We start from the raw sequence: 9,648 nt of genomic DNA on the forward strand, positions 1-9,648 counted from the left end.
ACACATGCCCTGCTGTATTTCCTGTTTACACAAGTTGCGGCGAAAGTTATGGCAGCTACTAGACTCCATTCTATATAGGTGTATGCTCCTATGTATCGCTGCTCGCAAGAATATTTACACAACAGTGGACTTTTGGTCATTTGGACGCCAGAATCAGAGCCAGAAAAGTGACTCACCTGTAGGGAGAACCAAATTTAGTGATTTTATGAATTTTAAATATAGAATATGCAATCACAAAATCAAAAATGCTTATTAAAAACTGATTTTTTTCTCTCCCGCCGATAATCTAATCCCACATTGCTAGTGGCAGCAACACAAGTTCAAACTCAGTTGCGGTTTTAAATATGTACAAACCTGCAAGGCTTCAGCAATTTTTTTTTTCTTACATTTAATTTCATTTTAATTTTTTTCTATGAAAATACTGTTCGGCTAACAGCAAAAGCTACTGTAGTGTGACTACCTTTGGCTGTCCTCGGTGAGTACTGGCGCTCCCAAATTGTCTCGCTCTAGATGTAAGTGGATGAAGACGGTGGCTGAAAGCACCTGGCCTGAGGCTGATGCTGATTTTTTAGGGTAAAAAAAAATCGATTTTGGTTCATTTGAGAAAATGAATGTACATAATCTCAAGAATGTTGTGTCCAAATTTTAAGTCAATCGGTGCAAAATTCACAAAGTTAGAGCATTATAACCGTTGGCCGCTCCGACTCGGCTACCTGCTATGGTCGAACTTTAAATCGATTTTCTGGAAAACGACGTTTTTCAAGTCGGTGGACACTTTTTCTCTGAATCTACTCGGCCGATCTTCCTGAAATTTTGTACACACTTTCTCTACATAATTACCGAGGTAAGCCTGGGAGGTTTTTTTGTTTTTTCAATTTTTATTTATTTTACAATAAAAAATATTATGCGATTTATCGTCTAAAAATCGAACTTCTACTTCAAATGTAAAAAAAAATTGAAAAAAATTTTTTTTTAATAAAAACTCGACAGGGTTACCTCGGACAATTGATTACCTAATGAAAACTCTTTGATTTTTTGATTTCAGATGATCCAATGCTGAGAAAAACTGTCCACGGCAAATTGCCTTCTTTTCGAGACGTCTGCGTAGATCTGCTGTCAACGGCTCAATTTTGTATATTTTCTTGTGAAAATTTTTGAACACATTTTTGAAATATGAGTTTACAGTATACTAATTGGATAAATAAATTTACATGAATCATCTTTCCAAAAAAAATTCTTAAATAAGTGGATATTTTTAGTGGAATTAACCCTACCCCCCCCCCCCCTTTATCAAAGAATATTGGGTATCATTGAAATATATTGTATTACGGACGGACAGACATGACCAAATCAACTCTTCTCATCATTCTGAAGATTTATACATATATATATATATATATATATATATGTATGTACATATATCTCGATTCCTTTATGCTATTACATATAATAATGATCCGTTCCTTTTGACGGTAACTTTATTAATTAATTCAAATATTGCACAATTCTTACAACTAAGTTAACAAGGAAGAGCTTAAAACTAATGGTGGGAGAGAGTGTAAAATGTTGTTGTTGTTACGTAAGAAGAGATTGGTTTAGATAATGTTAAAGATCAGTTAATAAGAGAGCAAATTAAGAAACGTGAAGAGGAGATGTGAGAATATACATAAGTACGAGAGGTAAGGAGAGAAGGAGTAAAGAAGTGTGTGTTATATTAGTAACGATATAATAGTTTATCAATTTTTATTCATGATAACATGACAACTGTTAACAGCAACAAATAATGTCTCAAAATTCATGTTTATGCACGATGGAGAGAATAATAAAGTGGCGCCGATCGTGGTACCGCTACTTGGCTCTCAGCGAATTTTCTGAATCGCTGTATGTGTGGCACCGCACTTATGCAATTTATTCATGTGTTGTTTGTGTAATTTCTTCATCTTCTTGCATTCTTGTTCGCACGTACTCTCTGATGGGCCCAATCTTGTTTCTATCATTCTTGATACTGATGTATGTATCATATTTTGGTTATGTGTATACGAGACACATAAGCTGTATTGCTCAGCACACTCATTTCCATATCTAAACATCTAATCCCTAAGAACATTCTAGCATGGCAGTTGGTATTCTTTGTTTACTTTGTAATCTTCATTTAGCCATTGAAACAACTGTGTATGTACACATACGTACACACGCATGATACATGCAAGTGTAATTGGCTTTTGGGAAAAATCTCTCATAGCTTTTGCACTTAGTAGTGTTAAGCACTTAGTTAATCTGTAAATATTCTCACACAAAGGTAGCACCAAACAATTCAAGCTATTTCAAGGCTTTCTCAAATCTTCAATTTCTCAAATTTAACTCTCAACAGCATCTCAACAAACGGATTATTGTATTCTCAACTCGAGAACTAAGGATTTATCAAACGTTGGAGCGTATTTTTGTATGTTTGCTAGGTGATTGCAGATTTAAAACCTTGTGATGTGGGCGCTTGATGTATTGTATGTAAGGTTGTAGATATATCGTATGTAAGCACAACAGATAACAACTCTGCTGGGAAAAGTACTAATTAAGAACTAAAATACTACCAGCTCAACCAATTCGTTTTCTATCTTTTTTCCATTTTAGAAAGGGGATTTTTTAATACAGTGATATCCTACGAAATATCAATTGCCCGTCCATGCATCAGCAAAATACCAGTTAAAATACCATTTAGGCGAAAAATGGCATAGACATTTTTATGTTCCTTTCTGAGGTTTTTTTCCTTTGGATGCCGTTTATGTTGTACTCCATTATTTTATCGGTGCTAAACCCGTTTCAAAGACTTTTATAACCGCGTGTGATAGTTTCTTGCCTTTTTTTTGGCAAATATTGCTTTCAAACATCCGGGAACATCCAAATTTTGTACTTGCGTAATGGAGAATAAGCAATCGAATGCTGTTCGTGGTAGGAACGTGCCAATGTAAGATTTCCTTCCTAAACGAGCGCTCAGCGATATGGGAGCTCAAGACTTTCTGTATTAGGATTGAAGTGACTGAGAAAAAAAATATGAAAAGAGTCTATGATATCACCTGAACATACGCCATTTTCTTATAAAGGGTTTTCCAATCAGAGGTGTGGTTTTGATATTAAAAAAAATGCTATCTTTTAATATAAATTATCGGATGTTTATTTCATTATAAAGAGGAAGACATGCCGTTAATAGTCGAAAATAACATCAGGCAAATGACCATGACGACCACGCTTACAGGACAATATCCTTTTCATGAAATTTTCCATACCCGAATTCCAAAGTGGCTGCCCTGTGTCCTCGATAGCCTCACGAATTACATCTCTGAGGTCTTGAATCGACCCTGGGCTGTTGGCGTAGACCTTCTCTTTCGCGTGGCGCCAAAGAAAAAAGTCGCAAGGTGTTAAATTACAAGATCTCGGTGGCCAATTGTGATCACCTCTTCGAAAGATAACACGGTCCGGAAACTTCTCCCGTAAAAGATCAATGATTTCGTTGCTTGCCATCCAGTTCCGGCCATAAAAAATCGTTAATCATCTCTCGATAGCGATAGATAACACCTGTTATTGGAAAACCCTTTACTTTAATGGGAGACAATATCTTAGAATTTCTATAGAGAAGCTGGATTGATTTAAATATTAGAATATACCTCCGAAATATCAAAACAATTAATGTAGTTACGAACGTGTTAGTGCACGCTGGCATTGCATCCAGTCTTACTCGTTCTTCTCTCTAAAAGTTTGATAATTTTTCATTTACAATAGATATTACTGTCGTTTTTCGGCAATGTTGCCATCGAAAATTCCCTTAATGCAATTTAAGTATTAGAGATAAGTCTAGTAGTTAATTCACATTAGTGACCTTTAATTTCTGAGATAATTCCGAATTAAGCAGTTAATCAAAAGTAACGCTAAATGTAGAGTGCGACCAAGTTTGTTGGGAAAACAAATAACTTGGATGACATCAATACTTAAAAAACTATCAACTAAGTATATTTCTTTATTTATCATCGATATATTATTTGAATTTTATTATTGTTGAATTGCCAATTAATTTCACCTCTATTTGGGTTTTTAAGAAAAATAATTTTCTTAGATACATTTTTTTCATTACAGTACTTTAAAATTATGACCTCAAATAAATTTTCATCCAGAATTTTAATATTCAGAATATAAATCTGACATTATTTTGTCAGAATTTGGAAAATGCAAAGGAATTTAGGTGGGTTGGAATTTGTTTCACCTTTTTTCTAATATTTTACCGAATGGAATATTGCAATGCAGAATTTAGAAAGCTTTTTGAACAGAAGTAGGCAGAATAAAAAAAATAGTTTAGTTAGTCATTGAAGTACACCGCAACTCACCCTACCCTCTATATTTTACGCTCTGCTATCCCCAGCACCATCACTTTCATTAAATGTTTTTGATTGTGCACACTCAAACTCAACGATGTGCTGCAAAGGCATCTAAAATGTTCTTACAAGGGAAAATTCAAAAGGATAAAAATTGCATTGCTGGAATGTATCGGCAATAACAAAACAGATATCAAATGAATACAGATTATTTGCATGCCAACAATGCCTGGCCAGGTGCTTACTTGAGTTCGATGTTGTTTACCTTTGATGCATTCAGCTCTTGGCAGGTAAAGCGCATTTCTTTCTGTTTTACAACTGATCACGTGTATGATGCTTACATTTCTCGAATTTTGCGCACACAAATGGAATAGAAAAGAAGGCAAGCAATACGAGTCGCTATTAAATGCACAAGTTGCCAGCGCTTAAACTTAAAATTCTGAAGTATGGTATTTGTATTGAGGTCCACTTTAGATGATTACAATAAATTTCAGTAAAAGACACATTCGGTCACTAGTGTTTTTATTTTATTTTTTAAGTTTGTCGACATTTCATGACAGTTGGCATTGCAGTCTGCAGTTTATTACTTAGTTTAAATAAATTCTAAGTTTAGCAAATTCAAATGCAAGTTTGAAGCAGCTGAAAAATTGCGTTGGTTTTTGAATTATTTGTCTTTGCTGGCGGCTTTGTTGCATTTTCGCTTTATAACGAATGCTCGATATTTCTTCTGAAATAGTTAGCGGCAGTCGCCGTATCCAAATGGGTGGGTGCGTGATTACCATTCGGAAATGTGTAGGTTCGAATCTACGTGCATGAAAACCAAATGATAGAAAAAGTTTTTCTTATCGCCCCCGGCAGAAAATTGCAAACCTCCGAGTGTATTTCTTCCATGAAAAAGCTCTTCATAAAAAACCATTTGCCGTTCGGAGTCGGCCTAAAACTGTAGGTCCCTCCATTTGTAGAATAATATCAATATGCAAGCTACAAATAGAAGGAGGAGCTCGTCAACATTGATAAACATGAAACGTTGGGACGCCTGGAGACTAACGGCAGTCATATGTAACTGGCTTTTGGTCTGTCGGAGAACAAACAGCCAAAATGGGCATCCCTCACAACACATACTGTCACAGTTGCAAGCAACCGGAGAAAAAGGAAGCGATTTTCCATTTCCTCTTTGAATGCCCTGCCTTATGGAAAGAGAGAATGTCAAGCCTGAGCAAACTACTGTTCGAGAGTCTCGAGCAACTGTCTGGCTTAGACGCCAACAGCGTAATAAAGTTTTTAGCCTGCACAGACTGGGATATAGTCTTGCTGTAAGTAACTGGTAAACAAGTAGGTAACAAGGATGTGGCAACAACGTGGTGCGGAAGCGTTAGTTGGATTCTGGAAAAATCACCACTTGAACCAACCAACCAACCATGCGGAAATAAATTTATTGAATACTTCTGTTGATTTAAAAACATTTTTACTAATCTTGTTTATAGTACATTTAATTTCTTCAAGAGAGCAAGAGAAACAAGCTTAATATCAGGATGGAAAACAATGCTACGTGAGACGTGTCCTGTGCGACAGTGATGAAAGTTTAATTGAAAAATAGTATAAATAAATTTGGATAAATTAAAAACCATTTTTAAGAGACGTCAATGGGCAACATTCTAAAATGCTAAAATGGGCAACATCGAATGCTTTGGTTTTTTACAAATGGCATGAAAAGCCAAAATAAACTTTAGCACTAATTATAGAACTAATTAAGAACTATAAGTTAAGCCTACTGTTAAAATTAACAAAAAAATAGATTAGATGGTTTTTTAGTGTGAAAAATATTCCCCTCGTTTTTAATTATTTTTTTTGCCACGTAAATGATTTCTCAATAAAGATCTGATGCGCTCCTGAGTTTTTAAAATTGTAATTTCTGGTACATCCGTTTCTCGGATTTCAGAATTTATAAAATAAATTATTTTCTATAAATCTGCACTCTAATATTGGGGAGTGTACGATGTAGTTTCTAAATGTAAAAGTATTCCATATATGGGAGGACGTCACTTTTTCGCAAAAGAAGGGTCAGCTATTTGAGCAGCGCTGTAGCCTAAACAGAACCAAATAACAAAATTTGCTACAATTTTCAAAATTTAAAGCTTAAGTACAGCTTATTTCAATGTTTTTCTACGTTAATAGTACGCCCAGTAGAAGAGTGCAAACTAGGAAAATTTCCCATTAAAATTCTAGCAAGAGCGCATACGGACTTATTTTAATCCTTCACAAAAGCGTTCAGTACCCATTTTGGCAAACTTTTCTTTATACTTTCTACAACAACAAGCAATGTGGTAGTAACCAATGCCAATAAAGTCACATACACGCAGGCACATTTAAAAACCCACTTGACCCATAAAACTGCAAACAAAGACAATAAAAATCCTGCAAACAATACCTTTAGCTGGTGCAACTCACAGCAACAACCGAAAACGGTACCTTTTTTCGCATGGACTGTCAGTCAAAAAGGCAATTTGTCAGCTAGGCACTCGATATGCAGCAACAGACTCTGAAGCCAAAGTAGAAGTCAACCAGTGATAGTACTCATACAATGAACGCCAGACCCCGAACGCATTTTTCAGGAGCTATTACCAGTTTTACGATAAAATGTTGCCGCTTAGGTATTGCTGTTGCTGTTCGCGTTCGCGTTACCAATAACAAAATTTAGAATAAGGTAAGCTTGCTCATTTTGTAAGCTTGTCGTAATCGCTGAAAGCTGTGAAGCTTAGTAAGAGTAATCAGAGTAATGTGGCTACCAACAACAACGTTTTTGGGCATTTGGCCACTCGATTTCGACTCATGTCAGCATTTCACTGAAATGGGCAGCTAAACAGGCTCAAAAGCCAAATTGTAGCAACAATAATGTGTTCATGGTTGCTGACATTGAGACTACAAAACAAATCTTACCAAATCTTTGAAAAAATGTAGCGTCCGGCTAAGGTAAAATTGTAAATTTAATTAAAGGACTTACGAAATAAAAAGGAAAAGTGCTAACATATTAAAGAAATAAGCCAAAGAGAGAAGGTAGATGGAAGCAATCACGCTAATGATACTAGAAGGGAAAAAATGAGCTGTTTGAGAAAATATTTCGAAAATGAAGTATGGGTATGGGAATAAGTTTCCGCCCTCGTAAAAGAGGTGTCGCATAATCTTAAAATTTTCTAAGAATCTGAAGCCTACAAGACTTGAGTACAGTAAGAAATAAACAGGAAAAAGTAATTTTGAGACTCATTCATTGCCGAAAATTTTGTTACAGAGTTTGTTAAAGCCGAAAGCCTTTGTGGTTCCTTTTGACATTTTTTTTTTCTTAATTTTTTTTTATTTTTTATAGTTAAATAATAGGACTATGAATAAGTTCGTGCGGTTTTTTTCGAAATTTGAAACTTTATTGACGTAAAATGGTTACAAATTTAATATTCAAAATATTGTCCATCGCTTACTACTACTTTTTCCCATCTTTCTGGCAATTCACGGATTCCCTTTGTGAAAAATTCGGTCGGTTTTGCCGCAATCCACGAATCGATCCATTTTTTGACTTCATCGTAATTACGGAAGTGCTGGTCAGCCAGGCCATGTTGCATCGATCGGAAGAGATAGTAATCGGATGGCGCAAGGTCTGGACTATACGGCGGGTGGGGTAGGACATCCCATTTGAGCGTTTCTAAGTATGTTTTGACCACTTGTGCAACATGTGGCCGAGCATTGTCATGTTGCAAAATAACTTTGTCGTGTCTATCGGCGTATTGCGGCCGTTTTTCTCGCAGTGCTCGGCTCAAACGCATCAATTGTCGTCGGTAGACATCCCCCGTAATCGTTTCATTCGGTTTCAGTAGCTCATAATACACAACACCCAGCTGGTCCCACCAGATACACAGCATAACCTTCAGGCCATGAATATTCTGCGCCGACGTCGATGTTGAAGCATGGTCAGGGTATCCATACGTTGCCCGACGTTTTGGATTGTCGTAATGGACCCACTTTTCATCGCCAGTCACAATTCGATGCAAAAAACCCTTTCTTTTGTGCCGTTGAAGCAGTTGTTCGCATGCCATAAAACGGCGTTCAACGTCTCTTGGCTTCAATTCATACGGCACCCAATGGCCTACCTTTCGGATCATTCCCATGGCTTTTAAACGTTTGGAAATGGTTGATTGATCAACTCCCAAAGTTTTTGCAACCTCTTCTTGCGTTTGAGCCGGATCTTGATCGAGCAATTCCTCCAATTCGGTATCCATGAACTTTGGCGGCGCACCCTCGCGTTCTTCGTCTTCCAAGCCAAAATCACCACTTTTAAAGCGTGCAAACCACTTCTGGCACGTTCGCTCAGATAGAGCATGCTCACCATAAACTTCCACCAAGATACGATGACTTTCGGCTGCTTTTTTCTTCATATTAAAATAATGAAGAAGAATTCCCCGCAAAAACACATTATTTGGCACGAAATTCGACATTTTCAAGTGTGGTAAAAATATTGTTGTTTACGCTTCAAATAAAAAACTTATACTGACGTTTGTGCCTTACGACAGTAGCTCTCCAATGAATGTTTGGAAATGTGGATCGATGGAATAATAATCAAGTTACGCCATCTGTTGTAAAACCGCACGAACTTATTCATAGTCCTATTATATTTCTAAATATATATTTTTTAATGTTTTATATTTTAGTATACATTAAATATTTTTGTATACTAAAATATACTCTTTAAATCATTTTTTTTTTTAATTTTTGGGTAACAGTTTTCTTGTATTATTTTAAAACCACGCCCTTTGAGATTTTTTTTCTTATTTTTTGCCTTAGATTACGCTCAGGATTCCTAAAAGTTTCGTAGGGGGATTCCCCTAGCTTTTATATTCAAATATGCACAGCGAACCAATGAAATCAGATAAATCCGTGGTGGCTAGTTCTAACCGATGTTGAAAAGATCTCATAATAATATTAAGTTTTTTTTGTTTAAGGGATCGTGCTTCCCGCAAAAAATATTGCTTATTAAACGCCCGAAGTACGATTTTCTCCAATTTTAGGAAAGAAGTCCGTTAGCTGACACGGACTATTTGGCAGATCAAGTAAAACTGTAATCGTTTGAAATAAGTTTCTTAACAGGCAAAATCTTGGATTTAAGGGGACGCTGCCATCGCTTTTAATTTTCAAATAAATATCGGTCTATCCTCCTATCACAAGATAAAAATAGTAGTAGCACCACTAAGTTATATTAAGTCCATTCCCTGCACTATCAGTAAGTTTCTTCCCACCCGCACTT

This window comes from Anastrepha ludens, chromosome 3 (genome assembly GCF_028408465.1).
Source record: "Anastrepha ludens isolate Willacy chromosome 3, idAnaLude1.1, whole genome shotgun sequence".
In the NCBI taxonomy this organism is placed as follows: domain Eukaryota; kingdom Metazoa; phylum Arthropoda; class Insecta; order Diptera; family Tephritidae; genus Anastrepha; species Anastrepha ludens.